Source organism: Bos indicus, chromosome 14, assembly GCF_029378745.1.
Source record: "Bos indicus isolate NIAB-ARS_2022 breed Sahiwal x Tharparkar chromosome 14, NIAB-ARS_B.indTharparkar_mat_pri_1.0, whole genome shotgun sequence".
Classification (NCBI taxonomy): Eukaryota; Metazoa; Chordata; class Mammalia; order Artiodactyla; family Bovidae; genus Bos; species Bos indicus.
In genome coordinates this window covers 33,385,778-33,401,469 of record NC_091773.1, presented here as the reverse complement: position 1 = coordinate 33,401,469, position 15,692 = coordinate 33,385,778, and positions in this window count along the sequence as shown.

Here is a 15,692-nt window from a genome sequence, read left to right as displayed (position 1 = left end):
AAAAATATGGTTTGACTGAAGTTCATTCAAAGGGCTCCAGATGTAAGCACACGCTTCTGGAAAAATCTGTTCTCATCAGGCAGTGAATTGATGGAAACTATTTTTTGCTTTTGCAGATGCAAAGTCTTCTTAATATAATCTAACCTACACTTTTAAAATGCAGTGGCTTGCAAATATAATAAAATAATCAACTGTGTTTTGATGTTCTATTTTTTTCTGTGACTACTTTTTAACTGGTGTCTTGGGACAACTTTAGGAATGAGAACAAACCATTTGGAAGAAAGAGAATGGCCTCATAGTTCTCCTCTCAGGATTCTAATGAGAAATGGGTCATTTTCTGGCTTTAGTTGAATGCTTGTGGGATAATCTAAGAGTGTATGATCACATGATTAGAGAATTGAGGGAAGAAAAACGAAGAGAAGAAAGAACAATCATAATAGTGATTTACAAGTTATATAGTAAGTGTTCCTTAATGACTGTATTAGAAGTGTTTTTAACACTAGTTAAAGTTAATTTAAAAAATTAAATTAATGAATTATTTTTCAATCCCTTTGTTACATCTTTAGCCCCATTATTGTATGCCTCGATTTCTGTGTACATTTTTTTAAGCTGGCCATTTCAGTTCTGCTCCTTTTCTCCCTTACCTGCCAAGTCTAACTTCATAACACTGCCAACAGGAATCTCTCCAAAGATCAAATTTGGTCATGTCATCACTCTGATCAAATGCTATCAGATTTTCTCATTTTCTACCAAAATGAGGATCTAACACTGAATTGCCATTCCAAAGCCTCTAGTCTGTCCCCAACTTCAGCTAGTGTTTATTTCCCACTATTGATCCATGACACATGTGGTCTCTGAACAGGCCAAATTTTGGCCTAGTAATGCTCACAGATCTGAGTGTAATCATAGCTGAACTCTTCCTCCTCCTCTTTTCAGGCCCAGATCTGATACCACCTCCTCTATGCAAACTATGTATCATCCAGGGGAGAGTTGTGTGCTCTTTTCTCTCAGCTAGTGCTACATGGGCTAACCATTTGCTATTGCTGTTTAGTGGCTCAGTCATGTCTGACTCTTTTATGACCCCATGGACTGTAGCCCATGGGGTCCTCTCTCCTTGGGATTTCCAGGCAAGGATACCAGAGTGGGTTGCCATTTCCATCTCCAGGGAATCTTCCCAAGCCAGGGATCGAATCCATGTCTCCTGCATTGGCAGGCATGTTTCTTACCGCTGAGCCACCAGGGAAACCCACTGGGCTAGCCATACACATGGTGATTTAGGTATGTCTGAATCAGTTCATTCAGTTCAGTCACTCAGTTGTGTTTGACTCTTTGCAACCCCATGGACTGCAGCACACCAGGCTTCCCTGCCCACCACAGACTACCCAGAGCTTGCTCAAACTCATCTCCATCCAGTTGGTGATGCCATCCAACCATCCTAACCTCTGTCATCCCCTTCTCCTCCTGCCTTCAGTCTTTCCCAGCATCAGGGTCTTTTCCAATGAGTCAGTTCTTCACATCAGGTGGCCAAAGTATTGGCACTTCAGATTCAGCATCAGTCCTTCCGATGAATATTCAGGACTGATTTCCTTTAGGATGGACTGGTTTGATCTCCTTGCATTCCAAGGGACACCCAAGAGTCTTCTTCAGCACCAGAGTTTGAGAACATCAATTCTTTGTTGCTCAGCCTTCTTTAGGGTTCAACTGTCACATTCATACATGACTACTGGAAAAACCATAGCTTTGACTATGCCTTTGACAGCAAAGTTAGTCTGTGACCAAATCGTTAAGCTCTTGTTAACAAATCCCATTTCTCTTTGCCACCTAGCATACAGCTTTGTATGTAGTAGGTACTCAACAGATATTCACTGAGTGGATGAAAATTCATTGAACTAAAAGAGTTCAAGTTCATAATTAAAAATTTGTTTCATCATTTCAAGTGCTGTATAGGCAGATGTGACTACTGACTACTGTGATGAACAGCACAGACACAGACGTTTCTACCACTGCAGAAAGTTCTATTGGACAGAATTGCTCTAAAGTTACTAGTATTAATTTCAAAAAGAAAAAAAAAATTAGGATGAAATAAATATAAAGGTATTCTTCTCTCAGCTGTATTTTAAATCCAAATAAAATTTCTGTATATATACACGTGCATGCTAAGTCGCTTCAGTCACCTCCAATTAACTCTTTGAGACCCTATGGACTGTAGACCACCAGGCTCCTCTATCCATGTGATACTCCAGGCAAGAATATTAGAGTGGATTGCCATGCCCTCCTCTAGGAGATCTTCCCAACTCAGGCATCAAACCCAGGTGTCTTGCATCTCCTGCTTTGGCAGGCGAGCTCTTTACCACTAGCACCACCTGGGAAGGGAGGGATACCCGGGGCTCATATTATAGATATTGGCTTATTAACAGATTTTCTTCCCTCTGCCTGAAACCAGCCAAATGGAAGGGAAGCAAGTTCTAAGAATGAGAGGAAAGAGAAAGATGATGAGGAACTGGCTGGGCAGAGTGTTGGATGGGAGTTTCATGTAACTCACATGGAATTAATAATTCATTGTAGGAAGCCTTCAGTAGTTTCAGTTAGAAATGTTTGAGTCAGATTTTTCACTCTTGCAATTACTGAAAAGATATAAACATATGCCCACTTACCACCTGGCTTTAATATACCTGCACAATGAAAAGTGAACGTGAAAAGCAAAGTCGCTCAGTTGTGTCCAACTATTTGTGACCCCATGGACTGTTGGAATTCTCCAGGCCGGAATGGTGGAGTGGGTAGCCGTTGCCTTCTCCAGGGAACCTTCCCAACCCAGGGATCGAACCCAGGTCTCTCACATTGCAGGTGGATTCTTTACCAGCTGAGTCACCAGGGAAGCTCACCTGTACAATGGCATGTCCATTAAAGATCTTCAACACAAGTAGAACAGGAAAAAAAAGATGAAAAATATTGATCTAAATGGCTTTGATCAAAACTTGTTGAGTTTCTCCAAGAGGGGTAAAATACCCCCCAAAATAGTGATGTTTAGAAAATGAAGTAATTGCTTTGGATCACTAGCCAATGCTTTAGTGTTTTTGTGTTACACTAGTACTTAACCCCTGGAAGTAATTTTGGTTATGAAGGGGCCTTATTTAGTACAAAAATATACTCAATAGTGGGCCTCCCTGGTGGTTTAGTTGGTAAGGAATCTGCCTGCAATGCAGGAGACCCAGGATTTATTCAGAGACCCAGGTTTGATCCCTGGGTGTCGGACACAACTTAGTGACTAAACCAAAACTATATTCATTAGTATAACAGAGATGGAATGCCACAGAATTTCAATGCAAAGTGGAAATTAATTTGGAAACCTATATTATGGTATTAAATAATAAGAATTTACTCATGGTTAGAGAATGTTAATTAACTTTTCACATTTATATATTCACGGTAGGTGGCAGAAGTGAAAACTTTACAGAGCATTCATCTGATCTAAAATATATATTATTTATAAACTCTTATGAATACCAGATTTTGCCTTTTGATGTAAACAGCCAGATGTTACCCTTATGGAGTTATCAAAAATTATTAAAACATGCTTAGGTCTCATTTCATCAAATAAATGCATTTCTGATTTTAGAAAAGATTATTTGAGAGAAGAAAAGGGCAAGACATAAAGCTGAAACAAATTTTTAAAAAAGTACTATGCATCCCAAATGTTTTGAATATTCAAATATACCAGAAATTCTTTCCAAATCCCTGAGGAATGAGCATACAAACACTGTGCAGCCAATAGGGCAGTATCCTGGCAATGTTGACAGTTCTATTTAATCCAGGCTTCCAGAAGCAAATGTGATTTAACTAGTTTGCAAAAATAATGAAACAGTTACTGATGATGATGATGTTTAATGCTTCCTATGTACAAAAAATTCATGCCATTAAATAACCTCTCTTTTTCAGGAAGGAAAGCTTTCACAAATGAACCGTTAAGACTGTATTCTATCCTAGAGTACACTTTAGCTACCATTAGTGTAATGGGAATCTTGCACCAGCATTAAAGAAAATATATCCCATTTGGGAGTCTGATTTCCAATTTGGATTCACAGTAATAGTACACCTTGTATCTGTAAATAGAATAGGGAGTTTATGTGTACAGAACTCCCTGGTGTAGGGATTCCCTGGTAGCTCAGATGGTAAAGAATCCACTTGCAGTGGGGGAGACCTGAGTTCTAACCCTGGGTTAGGAAGATCCCCTAGAGGAGGGGATGGCCACCCTCTCTAGTATTCTTGCCTGGAGAATCCCCATGGACAGAGGAGCTGTGGGCTACAGTCCATGGGGTCTCAAAGAATTGGACATGACTGAGTGACTAAGCACAATTGATTAAGCCCAATATGTGCAGAGTTGCCATTGCCTTCTCTAATATGTGCAGAAGTGAAGTCGCTCAGTCGTGTCCGACTCTTTGCGACCCCATGGACTGTAGCCTACCAGGCTCCTCCCTCAATGGGATTCTCCAGGCAAGAGTACTGGAATGGGTTGCCATTTCCTTCTCCAGGGGATGTTCCCGACCCAGGGATCGAACCCTGGTCTCCTGAATTCCAGGCAGACGCATTAACCTCTGAGCCACCAGGGCAGAAGATGGTGATAAATAATATGCTAGGCATCCTTATGAGATAAGAACTGATCCCTTAGGGTTTAGATACGGTTAAAATTGGAAGCAAGCAAAGATATAAGTCAACAAACAGATGGTTTAAGGCAAGGATTTTCTATGTATTTACATCCCTAATTTTCAGTTTTACATGATAATTTCATGTAGAAAATAAGCATACAGACATATAAAATTGTTTTGAATTATAATAATGAAGCATACATCTTTGGTAATAACATAAATACTATGACTATTTTTTTTCTTTTGCCAACCAATATTAAAGTTGTATAATCAGGGTTCTAATCATTTTTTGTGTTGCCAAAGTCACTCACTGAACTGTATCTGAAGGAAACAGGGAAAACCTCCGAGTCCAGTTATCTGGGTTCAGCAGCTTCGAAACTCTGTGTGTGAGTGTGTAATTTGTGATGGTTATGGCTGTTCATCAGGATGAGAGTTATGATGAATTTATGAGTAAACGGGTTTTTTTTTTTTCTCTCTCGGCATAAGTTATTTTCATCAATACTGTCTTCAGATGTCAGTTCGTGAAGCCATTAATTTGCACTATGAAGGACATCTTCACAAAGCCCTCAAATCAGATCATTGGTGCTGAAATACTCTTAGTCTGTCTCTTTTATCTTGTATTTCATACATTATTGCTTATCCAGAGTTCCAGTTCTTCTGCTGCTAGGTTCTCCGGTGATCTGTAGCAGCAGTTCTCCGTGGACATGTGGCCACAATCTAATGTGTCATGACCGCAAGTGATAGACAAAGGTGATTTTTTTTTTTCATGAATAACATGATACAGAATGATGCTAAAGCTGAAACTCCAGTACTTTGGCCACCTCATGAGAAGAGTTGACTCATTGGGAAAGACTGATGCTGGGAGGGATTGGGGGCAGGAGGAGAAGGGAACGACAGAGGATGAGATGGCTGGATGGCATCACTGACTCGATGGACGTGAGTCTGAGTGAACTCCAGGAGCTGGTGATGGACAGGGAGGCCTGGGGTGCTGCGATTCATGGGGTTGCAAAGAGTCAGACACGACTGAGTGACTGAACTGACTGAAGGTTCGCAGATGGTGTATTTTTTTTTTAACTGAACACTCTCCTTACACTATCACCCATTGTCTCAATGGCATTTTGATTTGCCCTCTTGGATAGAATAGGAAGATTTGGAGTTACATACTTGGCCTTGTGGAATTTAGCACTATTGTCAATATGTCCATTAGGGCAAAGTAGACATATTTCTTCCTCACTGTATTCTGGAGAACTATGACTGAGAAATCTGGTCTAGAAAATGCCACAATATCCAGATGCAGTGGTTTGACCTTTAACCAGACAACCTAATACATCTTGTGTCATCGTCATGACTAAAACGGGGATGGATTCTTTAAAAATGATGGTTTAGGAGCTGTGACCACCTCCACAGGCTTCAAGTGCTTAATTCATCTGTCTGTTCCAACTGCCTCAGAAACCAGCTCAGAACTATTGTGGATAGAGAAGAAATGTACTTACCTTTGCTTGTGCAATTGGAAAATGATGAAAAAAAATAGGTAACAACTTTCCTTTACTGAGTACATATCATTCTGGAGGCTTATATATGGCCTTTGAAATATGTTCAATATATATTTAAGTTAAGCTTATTGTCTCTTTTCTAGATGGAATAAGTGAGGTTTAGCTATATTTAGCTGAGCAGTGACTTCAGTATTGCTCTAAAGTCAAAGTATTCTGCTAAATGATTCTGTTTTTCAAATCTCACTGAGGACCAAACTTCAACTGATGGATCAGATTCAATTACAGTGAATGGAGCTTGAGAACAAGCAATTTGTATGAATACCTTCCAAAAGAGTGAGGGAGTCACAGGCCTAATAAAACAATGGTGACTTCAAAATCCCACTGTCTTCAGTGAGATTTTTAGGAAGGATGGGAAAGCCACTGATCATTTCATTGCTGGATATTATGTATTTCATAAAAGTGAAAACATTCACTGACTCTTATTATTCAGTACTAAATATGGAATTTAATGTGTGATATTAGATGAAATATCATAATGTATGAATCCTGAGCACTCAGTAATGGAGAGCTAATAATGAACACTGAGAAGAAAGGAACCATGAGAGAGGAGAGACACCAAAAGAATGTAGTGTCCCTAGCAGCCAAGTGATGTGAATGACTGAAAAAGAAAAAAAGAAAAAGAAAAACAGTGCTAAGTCATGGCAAATACTTGAGAAATCAAGTAGGATGAGGTCTGAGAACCCAGAGTGGAGGTCTTTTCTACCCCTGTAAGGAGTCATTTTAGTGGATAATGGGTGCTGACAAAGAAGAGTCACTGAAGCTAAACAGCCACTCTCAGTGTCTTTCTAGTTCAGTTCAGTTCAGTTGCTCAGTCGTGTCTGACTCTTTGTGACCCCTTGAACCGCAGCACGCCAGGCCTCCCTGTCTATCACCAACTTCCAGAGTCCACCCAAACCCATGTCCATTGAGTCAGTGATGCCATCCAGCCATCTCACCCTCTGTTGTCCCCTTCTCCTCCTGCCCTCAATCTTTCCCAGCATCAGGGTCTTTTCCAATGAGTCAGTTCTTTACATCAGGTGGCCAAAGTATTGGAGTTTCAGCTTCAACATCAGTCCTTTCAATGAACACCCAGGACTGATCTCCTTTAGGATGGACTGGTTGGATCTCCTTGCAGTCCAAGGGATGCTCAAGAGTCTTCTCCAACACCACAGTTCAAAAGCATCAATTCTTCAGTGCTCTGCTTTCTTTATAGCCCGACTCTCACATAACCATATATGACTACTGGAAAAACCATAGCTTTGACTAGCTGGACCTTTGTTGACAAAGTAATGTCTCTGCTTTTCAATAGAGAGGAGAGTAAAACATGAGGGTAGGTAGGGATGACTATTGGGAGAAAATGTGGGATTAAGAAGAGGATCTTTTCTGCTTCTTTCCTTTCTTTTCTCCCTTCCTTCATTCTTTCTTCCCTTCTTTCTTCTCTCTCCCTTCATATTTGGGTAATTTAAGGCATGTCTGTTTGCTGAAAGAATTATGCATTCAGAAGAAAAATGATGATGTAGGAGCAGATGAATATAATATAATTGTGAAAGCAAAGTCCTGGAGTAGATGAGAGGGTGACAGCGCACAGAGTGGGTAGGAGGAGGCTAGCCTTAGAGCAGGGAAAAGTACATTTCTTGAAGCAGAAGGTAAAGCACCAATGTGCCTTGGTGGAGGAGAGGTGATGTGGATAACTTTTACAATTACTTTTATTTTCTCACTGAAGCACATCAGCTGATCTTAATGGGTGGTGAAAGGATGACGGATGTTTGAAGAATGAAGGGAAGTGTGTTTGTTTCCTGGGGATACTGTAACCAAGTCCTACAAACTAGGTGGCTTAAAACAACAGAAGTTTATGGTCCCACGATTCTGGAGGCCGGAAGTCTGAAATCAAGATGTTGGCAGGATTGGACTCCCTCTGACATCTGGAGGGGAATCCATCCTTGCCTCTTCCTGGTTTCTGGGAGTTGGCTGGCAATGCTTGGCATTTCTCTCTGTCAACGGAAAGAAAAAGTACAATGTGAGAGCTGTGAGTTAAGTTTTGTTTGGGGCAAAATTAGGACTAGAGCCTGGGAGACCGCATTTCAGATGGCTCTGAAAAACTGCTCCCAAGACAAGAGCAGGAAAGTTCAGTGTTATGTGTGACCTCAGTGAAGGGGGGTACATATAACCAAGCACACATCTTGCCAGAGGCTTGCAGCTCATCACAAGGTGCAGATGTCACTATTGAAGATTTTAGCGCTCTTGTTTCATGTCCCTGGATATGTTCTGGTGTCTTCTAGTTTATAGTCTATGGGAACTTGAATAGCATTTATATTCTACTCTTGTTTGAAACTTGTAGACGTCTTAATTATGTTGAATTGGTTTACAGTGCCTTTCAGGCCTACCATATCCTTCTACTTTTCTGTGTATTCATTCTATTAACTTTTGAGAGTTACATATTGAAACGACAACTAAAAATTTAATCTGTCTACTTAAAAAAATAATGGTAATTATAGTGGAACTATATGTAATTTTGTTCTATATTTTCCAAGTCTCCTGTAAATGTGTTATCATATTTTCATGACTTAAAAAAATAAAGAGAAAAAAAGATTTTAGTGCTTTTCTAGATAATGAGGAGATGCAAGAATTGGGCTAATAAAATTTTCTTCTGAAAATATCTAACTATCTAAAGGCCTGTTCTTCGAGTTTTCCTCAGAGCACAGAGTGCCTCATTCCTGACCTCCATCCTGAACTCCTTAGAGGGGTTGTTGAAGTTCACCAGTCACCGGGGCTCATAATTTATCCCCGTAGAGGCAGATAGCAAGTGCCAGTGTTTAGCTGGCAGATTCTTCTCTTGGATCCTCCGTAATCACATGGTGTTTATCCTGCTGTGTATCTCTCTCCTCTTATTATATGAACACCAGTCACATTGTATGGATTAGGGGCCCACCATACACCAATATCCTGGTGGCTCAGACGGTAAAGAATCTGCTTGCAATGCAGGAGACTCAGGTTCAATCACTGGATTGGGAAGATCCCCTGGAGAAGAGAATGGCAACCCACTCCAGTATCCTTGTCTGGAGAATTCCATAGACAGAGGAGCCTGGCGGGCTACAGTCCATGGACTCATGAAGAGTCATATACAACTGAGCATCTAATACTTTCATACACCAATATGATATCATCTTAACTAATTACATCTACAATGACATTCAGAAAACTAAGATCATGGCATCTGGTCCCATCACTTCATGGGAAATAGATGGGGAAACAGTGGAAACAAAATCAGACTTTATTTTTTTGGGCTCCAAAAACACTGCAGGTGGTGATTGCAGCCATGAAATTAAAAGACGCTTACTCCTTGGAAAGAAAGTTATGACCAACCTAGATAGCATATTCAAAAGCAGAGACATTACTTTGCCAACAAAGGTCCGTCTAGTCAAGGCTATGGTTTTTCCAGTGGTCATGTATGGATGTGAGAGTTGGACTGTGAAGAAGGCTGAGCACCGAAGAATTGATGCTTTTGAACTGTGGTGTTGGAGAAGACTCTTGAGAGTCCCTTGGACTGCAAGGAGATCTAACCAGTCCATTCTATCAGTCCTGGGTGTTCTTTGGAAGGAATGATGCTAAAGCTGAAACTCCAGTACTTTGGCCACCTCATGTGAAGAGTTGACTCACTGGAAAAGACTCTGATGCTGGAAGGGATTGGGGGCAGGAGGAAAAGGGGACGACAGAGGATGAGATGGCTGGATGGCATCACTGACTTGATGGACGTGAGTTTGAGTGAACTCCGGGAGATGGTGATGGACAGGGAGGCCTGGTGTGCTCATGGGGTCACAAAGAGTCAGACATAACTGAGTGACTGAACTGAACTGAACAATGACCCTATTTCTGAATCAAAATACATTTTTAGATATCAGGGTCAGGAGTTCAACTTATTTCTTTTAGGAAGATACAGCCCATTACAGGGAAATATGAAATAGTTGGTTTGGAGAGGAGATTGAATTGAGAAGGGTCACAAGGTAGGATTTCCAGGAGTTCTGAGGGTACACTGAAGGGTTGTAGTCACAAAGTTTAGGAGATCTCTGTCAGTTAGGTCACCTCTGAAAACACAGGTGTGTTTCTTTTACTGTTTTTGTGTTGGTTTTTTGTTCATTTCACTTTGTTTTTTTTTTAAATATTTTTATTTTGTTCATTTTGCTGCACTCAGATCTTTAGTTGTGGCATGTGGAACATGTTCCTTGACCAGGGATTGAACCTGGGACCCCTGCATTGGGAGCACAGTTTTATTTTAAACTAATAACTTCACTTTCTTGCCAGAGGACAAAACTATCACTCCTCCCAAAGGAAGCATGGGCTAGGCAACCAGCATAAACTTCATTCTACTGAAATTGCTATGTGCTAGGAGTGCAAAAGATAAAATGTAAAGGCACTGTTTATATTACATTCTCATATTCTTACAAACATGACATTTCTCTTGTGTAGTGCAAATATACCTTTTCTACTGTTCAATCAGCTGCTGAGTAAATCATTTTCAAACCAGATAGATGGTTTCTTTTTCAGAGCTCTTCCAGATTATAAACAAAGAAACTCCCATAGAAACCTCACCAAAATATCTTTTCTTTATGGAGAGATATTTAAAGGCAACACCTGTAAAAATATCCTTCTCCAAGCTGTTTCTGAGGGCACAGAGAGAGAGAGAGTAGTCTGTGCTTTATTCTTGAGAACCAGCCTGCACATTCCTAATTTAGGGGAGCTGAGAATGACCAGGAAGTTGGGAGAAGAGAACTTTTCTAACAGTCAACTTCGTCTTTACTAATGAGGAGAGGTTGAGAGAATAACTTATCCTTGGTCATTGAGTTACTTGGGAGTTCCCTGGTGGCTCAGATAGTAAAGAATCTGCTTGCAATGTGGGAGATTGGGGTTTGATCCCTGGGTTGGGAAGGCCCCCTGGAGGAGGGCATGGCAACCTACTCCAGTGTTTGTGCCTGGAGAATCCTCATGAACAGAGGAGCCTGGTGGGCTACAGTCCATGGGGTCACAAAGAGTCTGACACAATTGAGCAAATAAGCACACACACTGAGTTATTCAGCTGTGAAGGCAGGATTTGAATCCAGTTTTATATAATTCTGATTTCTGTGACCTTCTTTTTTGACCCCACTGCCAGCCTACTGTGTTTCTATCTCTTCCTGGACCTTCCTGCTTTACTGTAATTTATGCATGTGTCTGTCACCTCTTACCAACTGGGATCTAACTGATGGCAAAGCCTTTGTGGTACATCTTTTGTAATGCTTATGATGCCCTGTGTTAGGGTGAGGCTAGGTCTAAGAGGGAAAAGAATATGGCCACTTCCAGTTAATTGGCATACAACCAGAAATGGAACCCGGACATAGCCTGAGTGGGAGAGCTGAACCTTCACCACTAGACCACTAGGCTGCTAATTTGGATTTTGATGGTGAGCTGAGATTAGAGTTTATTGGATAGAGGAATTCCTGGGGAAAATGTACAAGGCAGAAGCCATCACTAATACAGGGAGCCTAGGGCAGTAATCAATGTACCCGCTGTGGGTGGAAACAAGCAGGCCAGCATGGCTGGAGCTGAGCAGGCAAGGGGGCTTGACAATGGGCAGGAGGCCTTGTAGGCTAGAATAAAGCAATAAGCATCCTCTTCTAAACATGATAGGGTGTCGCTGGAGGGTCTCTGAATCGGGTAGCATCATGATGTAGTTGATAGAGGAGGGACATGGCAATACTCAAGGGAGTAGCAGAGTGGGCAGTGCTGAGGCTACAGCCTGGCACCCAGAGGTTCCCACACAGCGTAAAGAGGCTGGGGAGTCAGGAGCCGAGGAGCCACCCTAACGCCATCAGCACAGTGTTTGAGCTACTACAGAAGCCTATCCTCAGTGTGGCCACAGGCTGGTAGGGCCCAAGAATAGCTGGGTTTCACTAGGCCAGGATCTGCCATAGATTAAATATTCAATGGATATTTATTGAATCAAAATTATAGATGGTAACATTGTTTCTCTAAAGAAGACCAGGCAAATCCCCATGTTGAAGTTATCCCACTTTTCTTTCATCCCATTTGAGAATGTTTTAGCAGTAGCTTCCTGAATATAATCAACCTTAAACTTTGGTGTGAGACTCCTGCTAACAGTCACCAGGGATTAGGTGACTGACAGCTTGGCTAAATTCTCCTGGTCCTGAGAGTGTAGCAGACTTTCATGAGAGCATGTCTGGTTATGCAGCTGGGGAGGACAGCAAGTCATATTCTGTTAACAGGGTGGAGGTGACCATGGGAATGTGGGCTGATTTGGAATCCTTGACTGTCAGTAGCCAGGAAATGAGCGCATTTGCTTACCCTCTGTAGGAGGCAGCACTGAGTGGAGGTCAATGAACAGTGGCCTGGAAACCAGGAGCTTTGGTCTTCACAGGCTTGTCCTTTCTCTACAATTTGACCTTGGTATGCAAACCATTTGTTTTTGTGAACCTCAAATGTTGTTAGGATTAGCTTGTTTTCTATCCCCTTGAAATATCTGATGCATTTTCCCAGTATCAGTGGGGGTGTGTTAATCTAAGGCTTAGTGAATACTGCAGGGTCTGACTTATTTCATCACTCTCTCCTTTGGAAGATCGGATTGCCACATAAACTGTGTCTGACTGAGGACTATTAGTTCTGGGCAATTTACATCTTATTTGAACAAATCTTTCCAACCCAACAGCAGAAATTAATCACTGAAATTTCATAATTGCTGCAAAGTGGGTTTAACTATACATCTTCACAATAGGTACCTGGCTAAATGCACGGTAAACAGTCTCTGGTGTGCAACCAAAATATTTACTTAGGATCCAGAGGGGTAAATGGATATCCCAGTCTAATTACCAGTAAGATGGAAAGGGGTCACCCAACCAAACTACAACATTATAAATTACACAAGCCAGTTAGATGTTGTAATAAGAGGTAAAAGACAATGAGTTTACTAATTTTTTTAGTATTAATTCATTTTTTTCTCACCAATACTGTCTTCAAGGTCAGAGGGGGGTTTGAGAAATCAGATATTTTTTAAGCTTGTTAAAGCTTTAGAATCTAGTGTAAAGGAAACCCCAAGGTTGTGTCAATTCTGATTTGCTATTGTACTCCTTCTCAGCACTCATGAGGGGGCCTGAAAATTTTTATGTGTAAGATAGAATGCTATGTGTTTCATTGCAAAAGCTTGTAAGCCACATCCTGCAAAAAAAAAAAAAATGGTTTTAGATATTTTTGGCATAGAAATAAAAAGAATATATAAAGTCAAACCTTACCTATTATGGTCATGTGCTTTAGTCCAGAGTGCTTAAGTATTCAGGGCAAATGAAAGGAGAATCATGTCTAGCAAAGAATCTCAGCAAAAAAATTAAATTTTAATTGAGAGCTTAAAAAAGTCTGGTCTAATAGGTAAAAGGTATGATGAACTACATTTTATTTTAATTGAAATATAGTTGATTTACAACTGTAATAGGTTATTACGGAGTACTGAGTATAGTTCCCTGTGGTATGTGGTAGAACCTTGTTGTTTATTTTACATAGAGTAGTGTGTATGCTCCCCTGGTGGCTCAGATGGTAAAAAAATTTGCCTGCAATGCAGGAGACCCAGGTTTGATCCCTAGGTTGGGAAGATCCCCTGAAGAAGGGAACGGCAATCCACTCCAGTATTCTTGCCTGGATAATTCCATGAACAGAGGAGCCTGGTGGGCTACAGAGCACAGGGTCGCAAAGTTGGACACACTGAGAGATGACCTCACGCACTCACTCAGCGTGTATACGTAAATCCCAGTCTCCTGATTTATCCCTCCCCGTCTCCTTGCCCCTTTGGTAACCATAATTTTATTTCCTATGTTACATTTCATTTTAGAAAGATCCTTACAACCTGTCTGGAAAAGATAAGGTGACTAGACAAAAGAAAAAGAGACTTTCCATGTTAAAATGCATCTTTCTTAAAATTATATATATATGAATTATACAAGATTATACATATATGTATATATATAATTTCTTCTTTTGAAAAATATGGATTCAGCGCTTATAACATGCCAGGAACCGTTCTAAGTGTTGACCCAGTTTTAGGTGTTGGGTGTGCTAAAGGACATATAGCAGACAATATAAATTGATCAAATTAATCTATGAGGTCACGATAATTTACTGAGTGTCTCTAGAATGCAGTGTCTATAGAATGCTCAGCATTTTAAAAACCATAGTAGCTCAAGAATAAAATGTTGTGTGCTTCCATTCAAGAACCCTATTGTCTAGCTGGAGAAGCAGAATACAACATACAAGCAAACATGTACTGCGTGTTGTGCTCAGTCATATCTGACTCTTTGTGACCTCGTGGACCATAGCTTGCCAGGCTCCTCTGTCCAGGAGATTTCCCAGGCATGAATACTAGAATGGGTTGCCATTTCCTCCTCCAGGGGATCTTCCCAACCAAGGAATCGAACCAGCTTCCTGTATCTCTTGCATTAGCAGGCAGATACTTTACCACTGAACCAACTGGAAAGCCCATAAATAAATATGTACTAACCTGGTATATGTTCTCACATTTTGGTGATATGACTCATATTGTGATGGAGTTTTGTAGCAAAGGTTTCAGGAGATACATAAAGAGTGAATTACTGCTTGAAAGAACTGTAGAATGTAGGAAATTGATATAAGGAGGAAGAATGAAGGGATGGCATGGTGGGAGTGGTTGCAGAGGAGGATAAAGACGTGGAATACAGTCATTCTATGGAAATTAACTAACAATTAAAACTCCTGCAGAGGAAGATAAAGTGTCTCCTTGTGTTTAAATGAACACGTGCCATTGAGAAAACTTCAAACACATTTGCAAACTCATTTGCCGAGTTTGCCTCATGGGGCCCTTGAAGACTCCTTGGGCACTGTCCCCCATTGTGATGGACCAAGGACTCTGTTCTCAAATTCTAAAAAAGAGACAGAATTTTTTGGGAAAAAGTTTTTTTTGTTCACTTCTTACACTAATCAAACATTCAGTATTTGCTTTCAAGTAAGTAGTTGCTATATTTACTCTTTTTCTCTCAAAACATTTCTTCCAGTTATTTCTTTGCCTGTCATTGTTAGCTTTCTTCAGTTTATTACAGCAGCACTGTCTGGCTTTGAAGACCCTTAAAGCCACAATGAGAAATGTTTATGTGCTTTATCCTTTCCTATGGAAGTGTCGACTGGAAAAAAAAAAAATAACAAGATAAGCTAAAAGTTAAGAATTGTGTTTTATTAGGCAAATTTTCTGAGGACTCAAGCCAGCAGGACAGCCTCTCAGAGTACTCTGAAGGAGTGATTCAAAGAGGTAAGAAGCCAGAATATACAGGAGTTTTGGAACAAAAACCATGTAGTAGGAATGTAGTTGGAACATCAGAAGATTACACTAATTGAAAAGACCCTAATGCTGGGAAAGATTGAAGGCAGAAGGAGAAGGGGACGACAGAGGATGAGATGGTTGGAGTGCATCATCAACTCAATGGACATGGGTTTGGGCGGGCTCTGGGAGTTG